This window comes from Aptenodytes patagonicus, chromosome 3 (genome assembly GCF_965638725.1).
Source record: "Aptenodytes patagonicus chromosome 3, bAptPat1.pri.cur, whole genome shotgun sequence".
Lineage (NCBI taxonomy): Eukaryota > Metazoa > Chordata > Aves > Sphenisciformes > Spheniscidae > Aptenodytes > Aptenodytes patagonicus.
The window spans coordinates 128,657,669-128,676,365 of NC_134951.1; the positions used below are offsets into that span (position 1 = coordinate 128,657,669).

An 18,697-nucleotide genomic window follows, 5' to 3' on the forward strand; every position below is an offset into this window, starting at 1 on the left:
ATTAGTTTACTGGTTAATAAGTTTTGGGGGTTGGGTTGGTTGGGTTTTTTAAAAAAGAAAAACAGGTCTTATCAGAAATTTTACTTTTTTTTTTAATAAAAAAGTGGCTGATTTGTGATAAGATCTTTTTTTTCTTTTAACAAAACGTGTTATCATTCAAATCCTGTCAAATGAATTCAAGGTATCTAAAGCAGTTTAGCTAACAGGCTCCACGAGCGTCACAGTAGAACCACCACATGTCCCAGTTTGAAGTGACTGTCTCCTCTGCTTTTCCTTCAGCAGACCCCATGCTGCTCACTCTCATTCCCACTGACCATGTGAGGAACAAGAACAAGTGCTGTGTCAGATGGCAAGAGAGCAAAGCAGCACTGCCCCCCCAAAAAAACTGCTAAAGAAGAGCAACTGATTCAACAGTGGCTATCCTCTGCCAGATGTCACTAGCAGTTGCCGCTTTGCTGTAAAATGTTATTTGGATATTAGATGTGGGACGAGAAAGTCAGCATCTTAACAGGCCACTTCCTTTTCCAACAGCTTTAGCCATAGAAAATGAAATTCTGAAGGTCTGACATTATCCTCATTCCTGTAAGTATGCTACTGCATGAAAAGTCATTGTGCATCTGCAATTTAAGTAGCTGATGTAACACCTGCAGTCATCATACCTCCAGCAACACAAAGTCTGCTGCTCTGCAGCAGTTCTACCAAATTCTCCCATCCTGCCCCAGCCACTGGGGTTTCTTCTTGCACACTCTTCTGTGGGAAATGTGCTCTGTTGCTCTTCCTCCCTCAGACACGCTCCTGATGTGCGAGCTCAATCAGAACATGAAACACTCCATGATTTTTTTTTTTTTAACTTGCTGTAATTGATATCAAAACCATTTTCCAGTGGAATATGTATAGCTGCTTTCTGCAGGTTTCAAAAAAAGGGCTGAAAGTATTCTGTAGCTGTTTGGTCCATTTTCACTTCCTGCTCCTTGTTCACACAGCTTACTTCAGGCACAAAAGGAAGAGCCACTTGTGCTCTGAGACACGGCATCCACGTGCTCATGTGAGCGCAAACACAAACCCAGAGCACTCCGCAACCTTCACTGGGGCTGCATGGTGCCCTCAAGAAAAAAGCTGTATCCCAGAGGTGTGCACGCACGTGTGTGTGTGTGTACACATATGTGTGAGAGACACAGGCAGGGGCAGCACAGGCACCCCGGGAGGGGGGATGTGCAGCACAACAAGCCTGGCTAACACTGGGTTTTTAAGGTGAGACATAATCACATAACATACAGATGGCATATCAGTTTACATCTCACACTGAGAGTTCGTGCTTGGTTATACCAGAAAGGGAGAAACAAATTATAAGAGTCAGAAAGCCCCTGAAAAGCAAGGCTATGGGGGACCCCAGATGTACTTGAACCAACCACAATCACACCATCAGCATGAGGTGTAAAAAGTGCCAAAACAAGATGAAAACACTGACACTCCATATGTTAAAAAGCTTGGGTTTTGCTGTAGCCCAAAATCCTTCCCTCCCCACGTACCTGTACATAATAATAATAATCATAATAAAAAATAAGCCCTCAAGATCAAATAGTCAGTGATATCCTAAAAGAAAAAAGAAGACAGGCTTAAGAAACCAAATCCTTGTAATAAATAATATATTATGAGTTAAGGAGATGAACTGACAAAGTGGTGCACCTCTAATCTCTTCCCTGCAACAGCGAGAAGAGCTGAATCACTCGCACAACATTTTTCTTTAAGCATGTTCAGGGATTGCTCCTACACTCCACTTTCTCTAAGAATATCATGCTCTACTAATTTACCAGACTGACTAAGCTACATACCAGCAGCATAGTCAGTTTTAACCTGTAATTGTATCTTGCAAAAATAAAATTTCTGAACATTCTCTTATTAGAATATAATTGACTATTTCGGGGCAGGTTTAGATCAGGGATGAGAGACTCAAGCTATTTAACTGATGCAAACTCAGCTCTCTTTTTGGGGTTCAGAGATAAGGCCCCTCCTCACAAGTCTCTGATGTTCACAATGCTAATTTGTCAAGCCCGGCAGCTGTGGGAGCCTCCTGATGGCTCTGACATCAGTCTAATGTAAATTTTGCATATGACCCATACTTGGAGACCCACTGCAGCCCTGCAGTGCATCAAGGGCCATCTCACTCCAGATTCCCAGTTATTCATTTATTTCAAACCTGAAATGACACCTATCCACCTGAACAATGATTTTAAATAATCTATACAAGGAAAAAAAAAAATCCAGCAGCATGGCAAAGATGCCAGGCACATAAATAAAATTAACTAGCCCATATTTCTAAGCAATAAATTCAATGTCACCTTTTTATACCTTCTGCCCCCTTGTCTAATGTCACTCAACAGATTCCTCCCAGCATTGTGCAGCTATTTCAGGCAAGGTAGGGGTAAAGTCCATGAGCAAGGACCTCCCACCTTACACCAGTCCCGTGCTTCTCTACCAACGGCACAACCCTTCAGTTCTTCCTCTCTTAGCTTTGCCATCTGGGGAAAAAAGGTCCCTGCAACATTCAGGACCTAAAAGCCATCACGCCGAAGTGCACGAGCTTTTATGAAAAAATATACACCTTCCAAGCAATAATTGTTGAAGGAGGGAACGCTTTTGGTGTGATACACCACACATGAATTTTATAATAAAAACTCAGGCAGCAATATAGAACAAAAGACTGCATGACATGATGTTTATTTTTAGAATGAATGACAGTTTGGCATTCTGGTATGATAGGTGTAAACAGAATAGAACCTCTATTTTGCTTTTAACAGCCCAGAAGCCGGACAGATTTTTTTTGTTGTTGTTATGTAATTATTTCTAGTACAGTGTTAGTTAGCACACTTTCATGCCTGCATATGCCTGGTATATATGCGATCACACTAAAGACCCCTGTATCTTGACAGGTCAAGCAGTAAATGATGAGAATGCAACTCATTAATATTTGAACTAAGTTAGAAACTACTTCCGTGATGACATCATACCTAACCATCTTTTCTAATTTGTTTTCTTAGTCCAAGAAAGCATTTCAACTTAAAAGAAAAAAAAAAAAGGAGAAAAAAAAAGGGAAAAAAAGAAAGAAAAACGAAAAGGAACAACAGAGTGTTTTGTTAGCAATAAAGTAGCAGATTTCAAATTCCAAATTGATTAGTTACTTTTGACATTAGTTATTTTAGTATTGCAGAGATTTCTGAATGATGCAATGATCATCAGAAACAACTGTGCCCACAATTATGTCTAAATGGAGTTGTTACTGGTCATCAGCTCAGAAGACCACACTGACACAGCTAAGACCCATAATCCGAGTCAAACACACACACAAGTAGGAAAACTAAGAAAGTGTGAGAATAGTATTAAAGGATTAAGAAAACTCTAGAAAAAAGTGGAGTCAGCGGCAAATACAAGTAATCGGTTTTGAAAGTTTGACTTCTTCAATGGTGTTAGAGACAATCCCAAAGAGAATTTAGAAATGAGAACATATTTTGCAAAATATTTGCTTGTAGCACTACTTTTGTACTGAAAAATCAACTCACCTACCAAATCATTTTTGTTTAGAGTAGAGGTTTTTATGTCCCGCAGAATTCACCAGCAGTCACCAACGCTCCCCAAAGCCATGCTGTTTTGCGCTGATGGAATTGTCTTATAAGGCACAAGGAGAAAAGAAATAACGGGGCCTGGAACAGCAGCCTCACATTCTGCCCTCTGCAGCCAGGATGCGCTGGCTTTTTTCTAGAATTCACACTTCTTCTCTTATACCACATCCCATACTTCTGTTTACACTTTCTCATTGCTGCTCCATCTTCTTTCCCTACTAAAGTCTTGCATCCTCCTTCCACCTCCCTCTCTTTATAGCAACCCTTTTCCCCCCCCCATCTTTCAGTTGGTTTATTTTCTCACCATAATGAAAGTGGATGTCAAAACTACAAGCTGGTTTGGCCTGTGGTTTGGCCTTCCCAGTGCAGAGCAGTGGGAAAAGGAGTCATCGCTACGAACCTGCACGAGTGACAGCTATTGCTGCTGGCAAAGGCAGGAACTGCAGTTAGATTTTAAGAAGATTAAAAAAAAAAAAAAAGGGGGGGGGGGAAAGAGCAGGAGAGGAAAGGGGGGAAGACACCTTTTTTCAGCCCAGCTATTTGAGAGGTAATTGCTGTAATTTTGTCTCTCCTGAATCCTCTCACTAGGCAAGCTTACTGAGGAAGGCAGATTTCTAGTTCTTAAAAGTGCAATAATTCACACTTTTCTAGAAGAAGTTTTATTAGTTTGAAGTTTGCACTTGACCATTTCTAAATTCTAGGACAAGACCTAAAAACTAAAAAAAAAAAAGTCAAAGAAAGAAACAGAAACACGGACAGACAATAAAGAAGATCAAACCATATAGTGCTGGGGGTGGGGGGAGACTACAAAGATTTTCACTTTGTCTGGCACAGTGTTTTCATGTTTTTTTAAATTGTTCTGTATTTTCACAGCTTCAGCTGATATTTCTGAAGTATGGAATTTGCATTTTCTAGGTGGGGAACATTCCCAAAGCTGTTAATCCCAGGCAGATGTAAAGTTGCACCACTATATTGTGATGTGGCTGCTTAAAAACAACTTAAAAGGATAAAAAAACCCCAACAAAACAACCACCCAACAACCACCACAAATATTCACTAACCCATATGGTCAATAATTGCTGTTTAATAGTCCTCCTATTACAAACCTAAAAAGCAGCAGCCAGAATTACCAGTAGAGTATTAATAAACAGGAATGAGTTAATAGTGCATAAAGACCTTCTAGTGGAACAGTGGGGGAGTTGAATATTCTTTTCTTAAGTCAGCTGTAAGTAATTACTACATGGTGTGCTTCTGACTATTACCATAACAGAGCAATTGGACGTGAAGAATGGATAATAGTATGGACATGGAGGTATTTTTAGAATATCAGCAGTGAGGCAGGTAAATGCCCTACTCAGGCACAAACCTTTAAATAAGTTTAAATAACTTTTCCTAATGACACCTAGCCTGAGCAGAATTTTGAAAAGATCAATCTAATAAATTATTTAAAGTAACTTTATAAAGACATGTCTGTGATATGTAAATAAGGGGAACGGCAAAAAAAATCCCACGCAGACATTAAGCAAGCAGCCAGCATTATGGTAACTACATAATCACAGGTTTCTCTCCGTTTCTTTTAGAGCAGTGCCTTCATCTGTTTGAACGCGGACTGTGCTTCGCTCACTTCCATTGGCTGCCCAGGTGAAAACTAAAATATTCAAATAAGAACTGTAACTGTGATTGCAGGAGTTGTGGGTTTTCTACAATTGACTTAGTCGTCCTCAGTGATTTAATGATGCATATCATTTATTTTAAAATATTGTTATAGAGCATTCACTGCGATACAGCTTTGTGTTCAAAGGACTGTCCATTATGTTATGCAGCAGGGCTTTCCATGTACATCTACAGGCTGAGATATTGTCTATCGACACAACATATGCACTCAGATAAAAACAGCTTGAGACTTTTGATTCAGAGAGTAGTAATTTTGAAAATGCACAGAAATATAATTTAAGGAATATTTTGAATTTTTCAGGCTGTAGCAGGTCTTTCTCCTGCTATGTTGCTACACAGGGCAGATGTTGATTTTTCAATTTGCAGGTTTGTTAAGCATCACGGAATGTTTTGGTTCTCAATCAAGAATATTCTTCCCAAGTGGTTGCAAAGTCCTATGCCTGAAAATAAATGCATGTCCTTTTTGTTTCTCAGCAGCACGTGTTCTGCATTCAGTAGAAGCATAAAATAGATAATGCAATGCCATTTATCGGACCAATATATACATTTTAAGCCACAGGATCTCAGAATGCAATGTATTTGCAGGTTATGTTCTACAAACACAGTTTATAAGACAAGAGGCAATTCCATTTACAGTGTGTCATATCAACAGTTCTATTCAGAAAGTTAGTATGTACCATGCACTATGATGTCCTTGGTATTGTGTCCATCCACTGATGTGCCACTATATTGGTCAGCTACCAACAACCTTCTAAAAGCAACAGTCCCTGCATACATAATTTTAATGATGAACAGCATAGCAGGTGAGAAGTATATGCATATATGTTCCCTTTTCCTCAAATTCTTCATTTCTCATTTGCATGCATACCAACAGACAGGATAAAATAATTTTGGCTCCCCTAAAGACAACAGAGATTGTGAGGCTGAGTTCCCCCACAGTATTTGCTATCTTCAACAGTGGTTTATGACTAATCTGCTGCAATGTCATTGATATTAGTACTATATTTTCATGTAACAACTAGATGCAGCTATAGAAATCACACTGTGCCAGATCCACCTCTGCATAAAGTTGCTGACTTCAGGGCATTTTATCAAGATGGGTTTGGCCCTTTGCGGTCTTCTGCCCCATTAAATCTGAAGATTATGTGTTGTTCTTAGTCAGTCCACTGTTACCATAATGGAGAGCTGATGTTATAATGTGGGTCAAACAAACAGCTAATTGTTCTTGGGCATGGCTTGAGCAAAAACAGAATGGAGAGGCTGAAGATGTTAATAATAGTACTTGGCGCAATTATAATAGATTGCTTCTATCAGAGGATTTAAAATCACTTTGCAAGCTTTGCATGCACACTGCTAAGTGTTTTTGATACTCCTATTTGAAAGTGAGACCATCATCTTAAGACCATGCTCATGCATTTAGATACTGGAACAGTGAGAGTTTAAACAATCAAGAAAGCAATATATGATAAAAGGCAAGCTTTAGAGAGTCACACTAAATGAGCAAACTTGGAATCAAAGAAAAAGTTTGTGAGGGCCTTTTTAAAGAAACAAGCTAAATAAAAAGAAAACAAGTAGGCAACATTGTAAGAATAAAAAATGCATATGGACAAAGGTTGTTTTTTTGGTATTGTTTTGCTGGGGTTTGGTGTGTTTTCCCAAAAAAATCGAAAAAAATAAAACCACATTTGCTGCTTTCTATCGTTTTTCTGCACTACTGCGCATCCAGGAACTGCTTTTGCAGAAGGATGGCACAGAGAAATCTATGTGCATGGTTAGAGCTCTCCAATCAAGACCAGGACTAAGCACAACATGCTGGATTGCAGGAGCAGACTTTCTAAATGTAAGCAGTTTCAAGCAAAGGACTGACTTCTCACATGTCTAGAAAGGGTTTAGGATATTTCTGGTACTGTAGACACACACACTTTCACACTTACACACATGTTTATTAGAATATTAAACAATAATACTCCAGGCTATATGCTGTATGGAAAAATCCTATGGAAAGGTAGAGACTTATAGTCTTAAACAGGCAAAGCAGAGAAAGGGTGAGAAGGGAAACACAAAGAAAAGTGAAGTGGTGACACGGAAGTCACAAAATTGCAGCTGGAATCAAGGTCACCCAAACTGACTCAGAAACTGATTATGGGCAGAATAAATCTGCAGCTCTGGAGCTGACGTGGGAAGCAGGGGGGGCCAGGGGAGGCCGTGGCAAAAGTATGAAAAATAAGGTGACTTAACACTGCTGAAAAAGTTTCACCACACAGGAAAACAACACACAAACTGATCTAAAAAACTGTCAGCCAGAGGTGAAGGCACAGAATGCATGAGAGCATGGTAGCTGCAAAGACAACTGTTTTTCTCTTTTGGTAGATAGCGTTACAAAAATATTATTGCCCAAGTTCCCTGCATCTTTCCATTCCTCAGCCACATTCTTCAGAGGTCTTTCTGTAAGGACCAAGAGGGATGTAGTCAGCAAAAAGAAGACAATAGAGGTGTTACCACTTGTCTAGGACATTTGACGTATTTATGGAGAATAAAATTCAATTGTCTCAATTATTAGCCCTAGGGAAATTGTTTTGTAGTTCTCATTCAAGCTGTTACTCAGGATGCATTCTGTCCTTCAGAACAACCTGAAGCTGGTCCTGCAGTGTGAATTCTTCGAAAACAAGAAAATGGACTATTTTAAAATGATTCTTCAGGAAGACTGGATATATTTTAAAGTTTTCCAGTGTGGCACACTGATGTTACATCTTCCAGCTTAAAATAAAGTGGAATCACTGAATCAATAGTTATATGTAGAAGTATTTGGGTTAACAAAACAGTCCCATTATACATTTCTACAACACTAAACTTCCAAAAGAATCCCCAAGTCCTCTGAGAACAAAACACAACTTTGATCAAGGTACCAGTCTCTCCTGTTCCTGCAGCGTCCCTTGGATATCTCTTGAGAAAATACTGAGCATATTCAAACCTCCTTCAGTGATGGGCTCAGTGCTAAGGTGTTTAAGGTCCATGATTATGCATCATTTCCTTAACATGGCCTATTTTTGCTTTCTTGCTCTTGAATGAGATAGTAAAATGAAACACTTTTTAAAAAAATTATTCATGCATGGCTGCAATTGTTACTCGTATTTCACTGGCATCTCAAGATCTCAGGCAAAAGTGGGACACTGATCTCGGAGCATGTATTAAGAGACGTCACCTTCCCCAAAGAGCTTTCAGTTAGACAAGAGACACACACGGGAGGAACTATATGGTATCCTTACCCAATATTGTACAGAGAGAGCAATTTGTCTGAACACTGAGACTTTATAAAGTACACGACAAACTTTCAAAGGGTGATGAAGGAAGAACTTCAAAGATTGCAACAATTTTTAATTTTATTCACCCATCTACGTTTATGTCTGATATAAACTAAGGGCTGCAAAGAATCGCCTTCTGTCCCCACTTTTGCAAACGTAGTCACTTAGCTTAGTCACATATTGGGGGATATTTTTTGATAGGGAACAGTGTAATTGTTTGCAAGCTGAATGGAGAAGCAGATATTCTAGCTGCAAAAAATAACACAGCAACCTGCTGATCACCAGGCAGAAGTCTTTAGCTGAGATGGTGCCTCCAAATTTATCAAACACTTCTGCCCATGAACCTTCAATCAAAGTTGCTTTGACCACGTTAATCTCAAATCAGCTGCTTTTCATTTATGCCTCAGCTTCACCAAGACACAATATCAGAGGAGGTGGTGATCCGAGGGGATAGGCAGTATTGACATAGTAATGAAATTACAGCCCATAACATTTTGTGGTCTGTGCCCATGGTTTCAGTTAACTGTTGAATAAGATCAGTAACAGGCCTGGGATACCTGTATTAGAAGAGCAATCTGGAAGAAAGGAAAGAATGAGAAATTTTTGCAGCACTTCGAGCAATCTCTGAGGAGAAACAAAGTCATGGTCTTCGCAGGCACCTAGGTTTGGCTAACAAGGCTCCTGTCTCCCACGGCCCATGTCACATGGGGTCTTGATCAATTCATTCACTATCTGGAAAAGTTGTGTTAGCCAGGGAATGCTTGAAGAACAGAAAATTTACCCAAGACTGAATAGGATCAGGACAATGGGATACAACCTGTACCCAGCTCTCTGCCTCACTCCTTTCAGCCTTGCTACAGGGATGATTCAACTACCTGAGTTTCAGGGGTCGAACTGCTGTATGTTAAGAGAAAGCAGCACTGTTTTGGGGTACCCACAATGCTGAGTTGAGCACCCCAGCAGATGGATAGCTAAGGGTTGGACAAACAGGAAGGGCTACCATACACTGCAACAGTTCCCATTTGTCAGTCGGTGACTCCCAAACCACCGTAACTTTTGCAAAGAGGCATCACTCTCCCATTTCAAATAAGATTTCCACATTTTTACTACTGCTCTTTGTTGGCCAGGAATTTCATCCCATACACTGCACAGTTGTGTGTATGCTGTGACTCAAAACTGCTTCTAGAAAAGCAGTTTTGTTTCAAGTCCAACTTCTGACTTCACGCAGTATCACCCATTAACTGAGCAAAGCCGACACCAGTCTCATTTATTGGAATGTAACAACTAGGCCTCATTTTACTCACTTGCACTGACATGATGACCTGGAAATATTCCCACCTCTCCCTACCATTCTTTTTATGGTTTTTCTTCAGCTGCTTGAAACATGCACTGCTTTTTCCTCTTCTGCCTTGCTATCTTTTCTACTCTCCAAACACACTTTTATTCTTCTCCCACTTAATTCATCCTTCATAATTACATATTCCCTTAAGACCCTTTCCTATTAGCCAGGTTTCTTAGTTACCCCTAATGGGCCATCCACTTACAGGTACCATCATTTGCCAACCTGATCACATTTCTCCATGTACTGCAGTTTGAAGTGTAGTTTTCATTTTCTGTTAACACTTCACAAGGTATCATTTTTCTTAGGCTGTCCCCAGACTGCAAAGGTTCTCAGTGCCTTTACCACAGTCCATGGCAGCAAAGTTTTAAAATGACATCTCCCATTACTTCTAACTTTGTGGCAAGGTGTCCGACAACAGCATAGCAGCGAGGAGATCACCAAGACGACTAAAAGTTGACAGCCTTGCCAGAGATACACAGTTTGGGACAAGCCGCCTTGCTCAGCTGGGCCTGTAATCACTGCAGGGAGAGGACCTAAAGCTGGGAAAAACAGCCAGGTCTTCCAAAAGTAGAGAAAATTAACAGATTGACATTCTCAAAATCCTTTTATTTTTACGTTATTGCTAGCTTTTATTAAAAATATCCAACCTATAATAATCCAACCTGTTTCTATGGAGAGGTTCAGTTTCAACAAAACAGAATTTTCTGATGGGAAACATTTCATCATGAAAAACATTCAACCAGTTCTACTGATAGATTTCCACGTTCTTTTCCTGACTAGAGCCAGGGACAACTATATGAATGCCTCCTGAGGAAAAGGAGTTCCTTAGTTGGAAAAAGACAAGGTGTTTATTCTTCCTGGGAAGTATGAGCAAAGCAGCAGCTGATTAATAGTGAAAGTAGTATTAAGAGAAATGTATGCTAAGTTTCAGCACAGAATTAATTTCTATGGGTAAATATGTATAAATTCCTTACAGTAATAGATTGTGCTGCAAAATTCAACAGATTTCTCACCGTAATGGTGTAAGTAATCAAGGAATATATTAAGGAAGAATAACAAGAGAGACTGAAAAATACCTTTCAAAATTTCCTTTACTGATTACGTGATGTTGTTACAGCAGTAGTCCATATATTAATTTCATCCTAAATTTTTAGACTAGTAGATACAAGGAAGCAAAACCCTCACAGTATCTGACTTCAGTAGATCTATATCCATTCACAAATTCTGAGGGTTGTCCTGATCAGTTTAATAACAAGAACGAGACAGGTATCAAGTATTTTAGTGAACGCCTCACAGAAAATATTTTAGTAATTTTCAGTGTGAAGCCTTTCAAGCTTCTTGAAATAAGGGCTACACAGCCAGGGGCGCGGGGGAAAAAAAAATCCAAACCCAAAATGCTCCCCTGCCCCATCCTCACATGGGCTGCTAAAGAAGTTCAAAATTCACGGGAACTGAGGGTACAAAATCAACCCTGAAGGCCAGAATTGACTGTATTCTGAATGAGGAGACTTCTTAGAAGAAAAGTTAAGATTTAATTCACTTAAAGTAGAACAGTCAATTGATAGCCTGTTTGCCACTGAGTTCACTTACTCAACAGCAACAAAAATAATGCAGCAATTACATTAATAAAGGAAATACTCTATGTAAAGGATTAGCTCAAGCTTTTTGAGCTGAATTGTACTCTCTAAAAACCACAGACTGCCTAAAATTACTAAAGAGAAAGTCTCACTGACATGCACTATTTATTGACGTTTATATAGTGCCAGTACAGAAGCAACTATTTTAACCTTTTTCTGTACCTCAGTATTCCAGCCTCAGTTTCTAGTAATGACATTAAGCAGTTCCGAAATTAAATACTACTACACTATTTCCCAAAATTGTGAAACCAAAACAGAGCAAAACAAGATACAACAGTATTTTTTAAAAGATGTTACGATCAGCAAAAACGATGCATAAAGCCATTATTTTTTGCTGGGCTTTGTTGTGACAGTTACCATGGCTAACCTATTAACATATTTGCTGTACAAGTATGGTCATTCTATGGCCTTAATTAACTTTCAAGTGGAGAGTGCTGTGGCTTACCTCTTATTAAATATCCACTACAATAAGTTACAGTTTTACCCTTCCAACCTCACTTAGCCAAGACACCTAGAAGAACCAGCTTTCTATCTGACTGTAATTTTGTAATTGCTTTTTACTGAAATTATGTTGAAACTGGACCCCCTATGTAAATGTATTTTGCCTGGTTCATCTGAAATTGGCCACCCCTAATCAGATCTGGTTGATATTTGATTGAATAAGTGGAAAATTAAGTTTCTCTCTGATAATGCTTTGCTTTTTCCTCCCTTTCATTATTTATAATGTAGGCATTTTTTTTGTTGAAATTTGAAAGCATGCCCCCTAGAGAACAGCAGAAGACAGACACATCGGAAAGGCTGCTTTGAAAGCTAATCTACTTCTAGTACAACACACAAACAGTGTAGTTACACTAAGCAAAGCTAATTTCAGCAAGTACTTTATTCATGAAAAAAGCAATGCTATTTGAGATTTAATCGAGTCAGAATTAGGTTTTGTGATTAGCTAGGCCGAGCTGTTAAGGTATAGTCATAATGATATCATTATTTCCACACACCCATGTGGCATGAGCATCGTCAAGTAGCGTAATGCTCTGTATGTTTAAACTTGTATACTGCCAGCTAAAAGCAACTGCATCCACCTCCATCAGGCGTTCCGCTGAGTATAAAATAGGACTTGAGTTAAAAAAAAAAAAAATACTCCTACAAAGGGAACATGTGAAAAGGCCACAGGAGTACACAACTGAAAAATATATAAAAATGCAAATTTCCCTAAACTTCATCTTCGGATGGACTGAAGCATAAGTGAGAACTTCAACAAAGCTATAGAAAAAGATGACAGGTCTGAGTTTCAGAAATTTAAGACAGCAGTAGGATTAGACACTTTGGGTTGTCTTCGCATGCATTTCTTATGGGAGTTAATTCCATTTGACATGCAAGACCAAAGCAAGATTACAGAGGCACAGCCCCATGGCGAGGTGTATGCTGTAGCTAAAAGCTGGGATTTGAATAATTGTGCAGGCTTACTCCAAGAATCAGGCGAGAACAGAATGAATGGATTATTACAAGGAACTTTGTACATTTTTAACTGCTGGACTTAATAAAATACCCTGTGTGTAAGACTGGTATTATGGTCCTCTGCACTCACTCTAGTTGAAGTTTGTGGTAGGATCTATCAAACATGAGAAAAAACAGAAGCTGTTAAAAAAGAATGTGTAATGAAGAATTGGGCAGGGCCTTGCCCCACGCGATTTTCTGAGGGAAGCAAATTTGGAGAGCTTTAGTTCAACATATTCAGGCCCCAAAAAGTTATAGGGAATTCATTTCCTGTATAAAAGAGGGCTGAAGGAACACAAGAGATTGGATGAGGAAAATGAGGGGACAAAAAAAAAAAAAAAAAAAAAAAAAAGGTGAGTTTTTATTTCACTGTTTCAGCTTGTTAGCTAGGTCATTTATTACGGAGAAAGATTACTAATCCACACATCATTTTTTTTTAAATTGACCTCTTCCCTTTGTGTCTGTGGAAGCACTTGTCTGTAAAAGGAGGTAATAGCTGACTGCTCCTTAGAGTCAGTGCTGCTTAATTAACTGTCCAGTGAGAATTATTGAAATACTTATATAATTCTTATTTAGCACTCATTAAAGTGAGGGATACAAATGCTGGACAATGAGAGGTTCAGGAAGGCTTTGAAAAGAGGGAGTTAGTACTTTAATAGCAAAGAATTATGAAAGCCTGCCCATTAACGGTAACAGAGCAGACCTTTCATTTTAAAAGTCACTGACTCAGATCTGGACTTATTTGATATTTTTTAAAAAGCTCCTTCATCTAACCCCCTAGCAATAGACGATCTCCAATTCCTCCTGGCATCGCTAACCAGACTGCGCAGTAGGTGCATGAAGGAGGTAAATGACACTTCTGCACCGCCCTGTGACAGTGCCGCAGTCACACAGCCCTGTGTACCCTCGGCTGGGTTCGGCACAGCTTTCACCCCTCCAGCCTGCTCGCAGCCCCCACGCACACAGAAAGCTCGTCAGCCGCTAAGAGCATACCAAGATAGGTAAGAGAGAACTAGTTGCAATGATTTGTACCGAAACAGTACAAGCAAAGTACATGTACTTTCTTAATGCAGGACTTTCTTCGCATAAAACACGTCTATGAATATCAGTATGCCACATATAAAGAAAATCTCAGGTGATGATCATTTTGCCCTAAAAATAATCTCTACTTCATTTCAATGGGTGCTTTGGAAGCCTGCCATAAAAGGTAATGAATATCCTGAATAACTTGGCAGCTTCCAAAGTGGAGATGAAGAGCCTGCGGGGTACCAAGCCACGGCAAGATTCAACACCACCTATAACTTACTCTGTGACATGGATTATGGCAATAATAGACCATTGTACAGAAAACGAACTAAATTCATCGGTACTTTTTGCAAGACAAAAAGAACATGCATGTGCATCTTCCATGCACAATAAAATCTTTTCAGAAATAGCTGGCTAAAAAGAATTAATTGGCCCAATTTCAGTGTGTTTCTTGTAGCGGAACTGGGTTTACAGAGGCCATATGCCTCAACAGTTTGTCCTCAGAAAATTTACCAACAATAGAAAACAGTGTTATCATCATCTTAGAGGCTTTGAAGGTTCATTCCTCCACAGAAGGTGTGCTCCATTCTTCTAACCTGTACATTGTCAAAAGTTCTTGAATCTACAGGAATTCACTTAGACATGAAGCTCAGATATTCTTTCTATTCATGTAATGATTGATGAAACACGAGGGAAAATAAATTGAATTATGTTAAATCTCCCAGGGAAACATAATTAAGCTGTAAAGCATTCCCTTGAAATCCTTGTATCACTCAGGCTGTGTCTCCTACTACATGATCAATAATAATATTAATTAAAGACAATTATTTTGAAGGACTGGCATGAACTTTCAGTTTTTACTATGTTTTATACTATTAAAAGCTAAGGATTTGTTTGGCTATCATATCTGCGAAATCCTTCTGTATTTCCAGCACAAAGGTTTCTAAAGTATCGTGGCTGGGATATTTGTTTTCTTTTTTGGTACCTATTGCTGTTCTAAAATCTGTATGTCTGTATATAGTTCAGTATACATACGTTACAGAAACCACACTGAAGATAATAGAAACATTACAACCTTACCCTTAATACAGAAGCTGGCCAATTGCACGGATTATGCTGGTTTCGATTTCTCTTTAACTGGAAGCCTAGGCATTAAATATTTGTGCATGGCAGTTATATTAAAAGACCAACAACAACATATGCCTCCATCACCAAATCAAAATACGGCATGTACTTCCAGTTCTCTAAGCAGAAGATGAAGCAAGAGTTCTGGGAGAAAAATCATGGCAGACATGGCTCAGAAGAATTTGGGATCAGGAGATAGCAGGAAGAAATCTAGTTTGATACTAAAAAGGAAATAGTGCCATCAATTTTCTGAAGGAATTTTGCCATAGATGGAATTTGTAGACAAAAAGGCCTGGGAAAAATATTTGGTTGGTGAACAATAACTCTTATCAATGCGACAAAATTACATAGAAGACAATTGTGTATTTTTACTACCTACAGATAAATATAAATAATTAGTGTGTGTACATATACATGTATTTTAGTATATATATTTATGAATATAAAGAATAGAAATATATTCTGGTTTTAACAACATACCCTTGCTTATGAAGGCTCATGCTAAAAAAAAAAAAAAAAATTAAAACACCCCCCCCCTTATATCTTGGCCAGAAAAATTAACTCAAATGAAATGGTGAAGATGACATAAAAAGCATGGCAGTTCTGAGTAAGTCTAAATTTCAATCCCAGGCACCATCCCTAAAGAGTGACCAAGACTTTCACCAAATATCATAAGCTCTGTGCTGTGGATTTTTTTCAAAGAGAACTCTCACTGGGCAAAGAGCTTCCAGTTTCACGAATGCTTGTCATGAACTCACTTATATGGAAGGGAGATGGACTTCTCAAATACGAAAGCATATGTTACAAGGAATACAAAAGGCTTCTAAAGAAAGTAGACATTGAATTTGGAACACCAAATACTATTATGAATGCCATAAATAAAGCAACAATAATTAGAAGAATACCTTGGTATTCCTGAAACTGCAACAATAAAGCAGTTTAGCAAAATAAGAGGATCCAAGATACAAGTAAGTTGGGTGCTTGCTTGTTCTTTTTAATAACAAAGGCACTGAGAAGGCAAATTTCAGACCCTGCGGAAGAAGGCAAATAATTTCTCCCCAAAGGCAGAGGAAAGATTTCTCAAATGAGCTTCATCCTAAAAAAGATCAGAGTAAAATATATGAAGCAAGATGACATAATGGGCTGTTGCTTAAACGCAGCCACCGATAGTACCCTATTCTGAAAACTAGGCTGTGGGTAATTGAATGTAAGACGAAGCAAAAATATAGAAAAAGCCAAGCTGAAGAATAAAAATGCAGTGTGTGTAACAGTATTGAGAAGAGTACAGCTCTGTAGAACTGATTAAGAGCAGCAGCAAATAGTACAGAGTGGATTTGCAGAGATTAGAATGTTGCAGGTTTCTCCAAAAGATTGTATAAAGTTCTTATTGGGTTTGAATTTAAATAGGGTAAAATTTATCTAACACTATTAATGTTTCCCTTTGACCTTCAAATATATCTTCCCTCTACCCCAAAAAAGGACACTTTAAGTATGTTTACACTCCACTATTTCATACTGCCTGCACATGTGTGCGCGTGCATATGCACACGTGTGCAGAGTCTATTATATTCCTTTGCATTATAGTAAGAAATCAAGAAAACCATTACAAACAAACTGCTTTAACACTGGCAGTCAAATTCAAGAGAACATACACTTTGATAAACCCTCCAAGTCATGTTCCTGCATTACCAAGTCCAAAAATTAGAAGTACGAGATTGCATAGTAGGAACTTGGTAATTTTTGTTTCAAAGCTCTCGCAAACACTCCACTAGAACATGCACTGTAGCATGTGGCAGCACCACCTCAGAGAAGTTTATAAAAATTTCTTACTACTGATTTAAAGAGACAAAACATAAAAATGGACTGGGCAGTAAAACTGAAGATAATATTCAAACCCAGAAAACTACAGGCAGCAACAGGACACCGAGTGGAGACAGCAGCATCAGAAAAACATAACATTCAGTAAGAAGTTAATAATAGACCATCATTACAGACAGAATTAACTATTTAATGGATAGATTCTAAGGGAAAGACACCAGAATGCAGATTTAATTTTCTGGTTACAATACTGCTTTCAAGACGTCTTTGAGGCAGGACTTCTATACCTCAGTTATTGTGTTTTGGAGAATTTATACCTCTTTATCATATGAGATAGGGAGTTGTACACAGTCTGGAAACACTCACAGTAACCCACACATGGGAAAAACAGGGGGGTTTTATTTCCATCAAGGTAAAATCTTTGCCACAGACTTAAAACCAGAAACAACCAGAGAGAAAGCCACAAGGACAGCGGTGTTCCTAAAGGCAAAGCACATAATGACTAGCAAAGAGAAGACTTAAAATATTTAAAACTATCCATGCAGTTCCAACGTAGAAACATGTTGTCAACAATGGAAATGCTGTTTTTCAGTCCCTAACCTCTTGCCATTTTGGAGGGGTTAAAAAGGATTTTTAAGATGCAGTCGTAGCAAGCTAGATTTTTCTTATCTGACTTTCCCAGTCTAAAAGCTACAAATTAGAAACCCAACTCCCTATACAGTCTGTGGAGGGGGACAGGCATAGAACAAAGCGAATCATCCTGTAGAGGTGACTACACAGAGTCAAGAGGATTAGTCTAGAATACGGTATACGCCCAACATTAAGGGAGGTGAATCCCACCTTACACACTCATCCAGAAAGCTGGAGAATTGACCTAGCTGAGTCCTACCTTCAGCCAGCCTTAGCTCCTCTAGAGATTTTGGATACCTCTATGAATTCCCCTCTGGAGTTTGAGTAAATTTCAGGATTTGGAAAAAAATATATATAATCTGTTTAACGAGTGAAAAGATAAAAGAAGAAAAGACTAATTTCAAATACAGCTTTTTCCTGTCTCCATCCATGCTCACCAATGGCTTTTCCTATATACAAAGTTGACTGAAGGGAGGGGTGGGATTGAATAACAAATTGATGTGATACAATCACATCATTCACAATCACATAATGGACTATATCCCAATTTTCAAAAGGCATAAAGTATCCTCATTAATACGATAAGTGCAGCAGTCAAATCAGTACTATGATTTTATCAGGGTTTTTGACTGTACATGAATTAGAATATAAAATGCATACAGAATTTTTAATGGAAAGGCTTTAACATTCTGTGAATGTATTTCTTACTGTCATTTACATCGCATTAAAGTGAAATTCCACATAAAAGCATAAAGACAATACTCTACGTCCTAAATTATAGTTTTTCATAGTTGTCATGTCTACATACTGGGAATCTTATTCACAAGCTGTAATATTATCTTAAATCTGAAAAGGGTAAGGTATTTCTCTGTTTGTTTGGTATGGCTGGCAAGTGGAGTTGTCGCACAGTAAGGTCAGACGGTTAGGATGAAGCCTACAGAGATCTTCTAGGGATACAATTGTATTCACTGCCTGTTCTCCAACAGGTTGCTAAAACTCTGGACTTGAGGTGCTCATTCTTAGCAGGGTGCC

At 38.6% G+C, this 18,697-nt stretch overlaps 1 long non-coding RNA gene across 3 annotated transcripts in view; it reads right to left on the bottom strand.

Moving 5' to 3' along the window:
- Positions 1-18,697, bottom strand: part of LOC143159123 (uncharacterized) — a 510,504-nt gene that overhangs the window by 158,719 nt on the left and 333,088 nt on the right. The gene's annotated exons all lie outside the window — the stretch shown is intronic.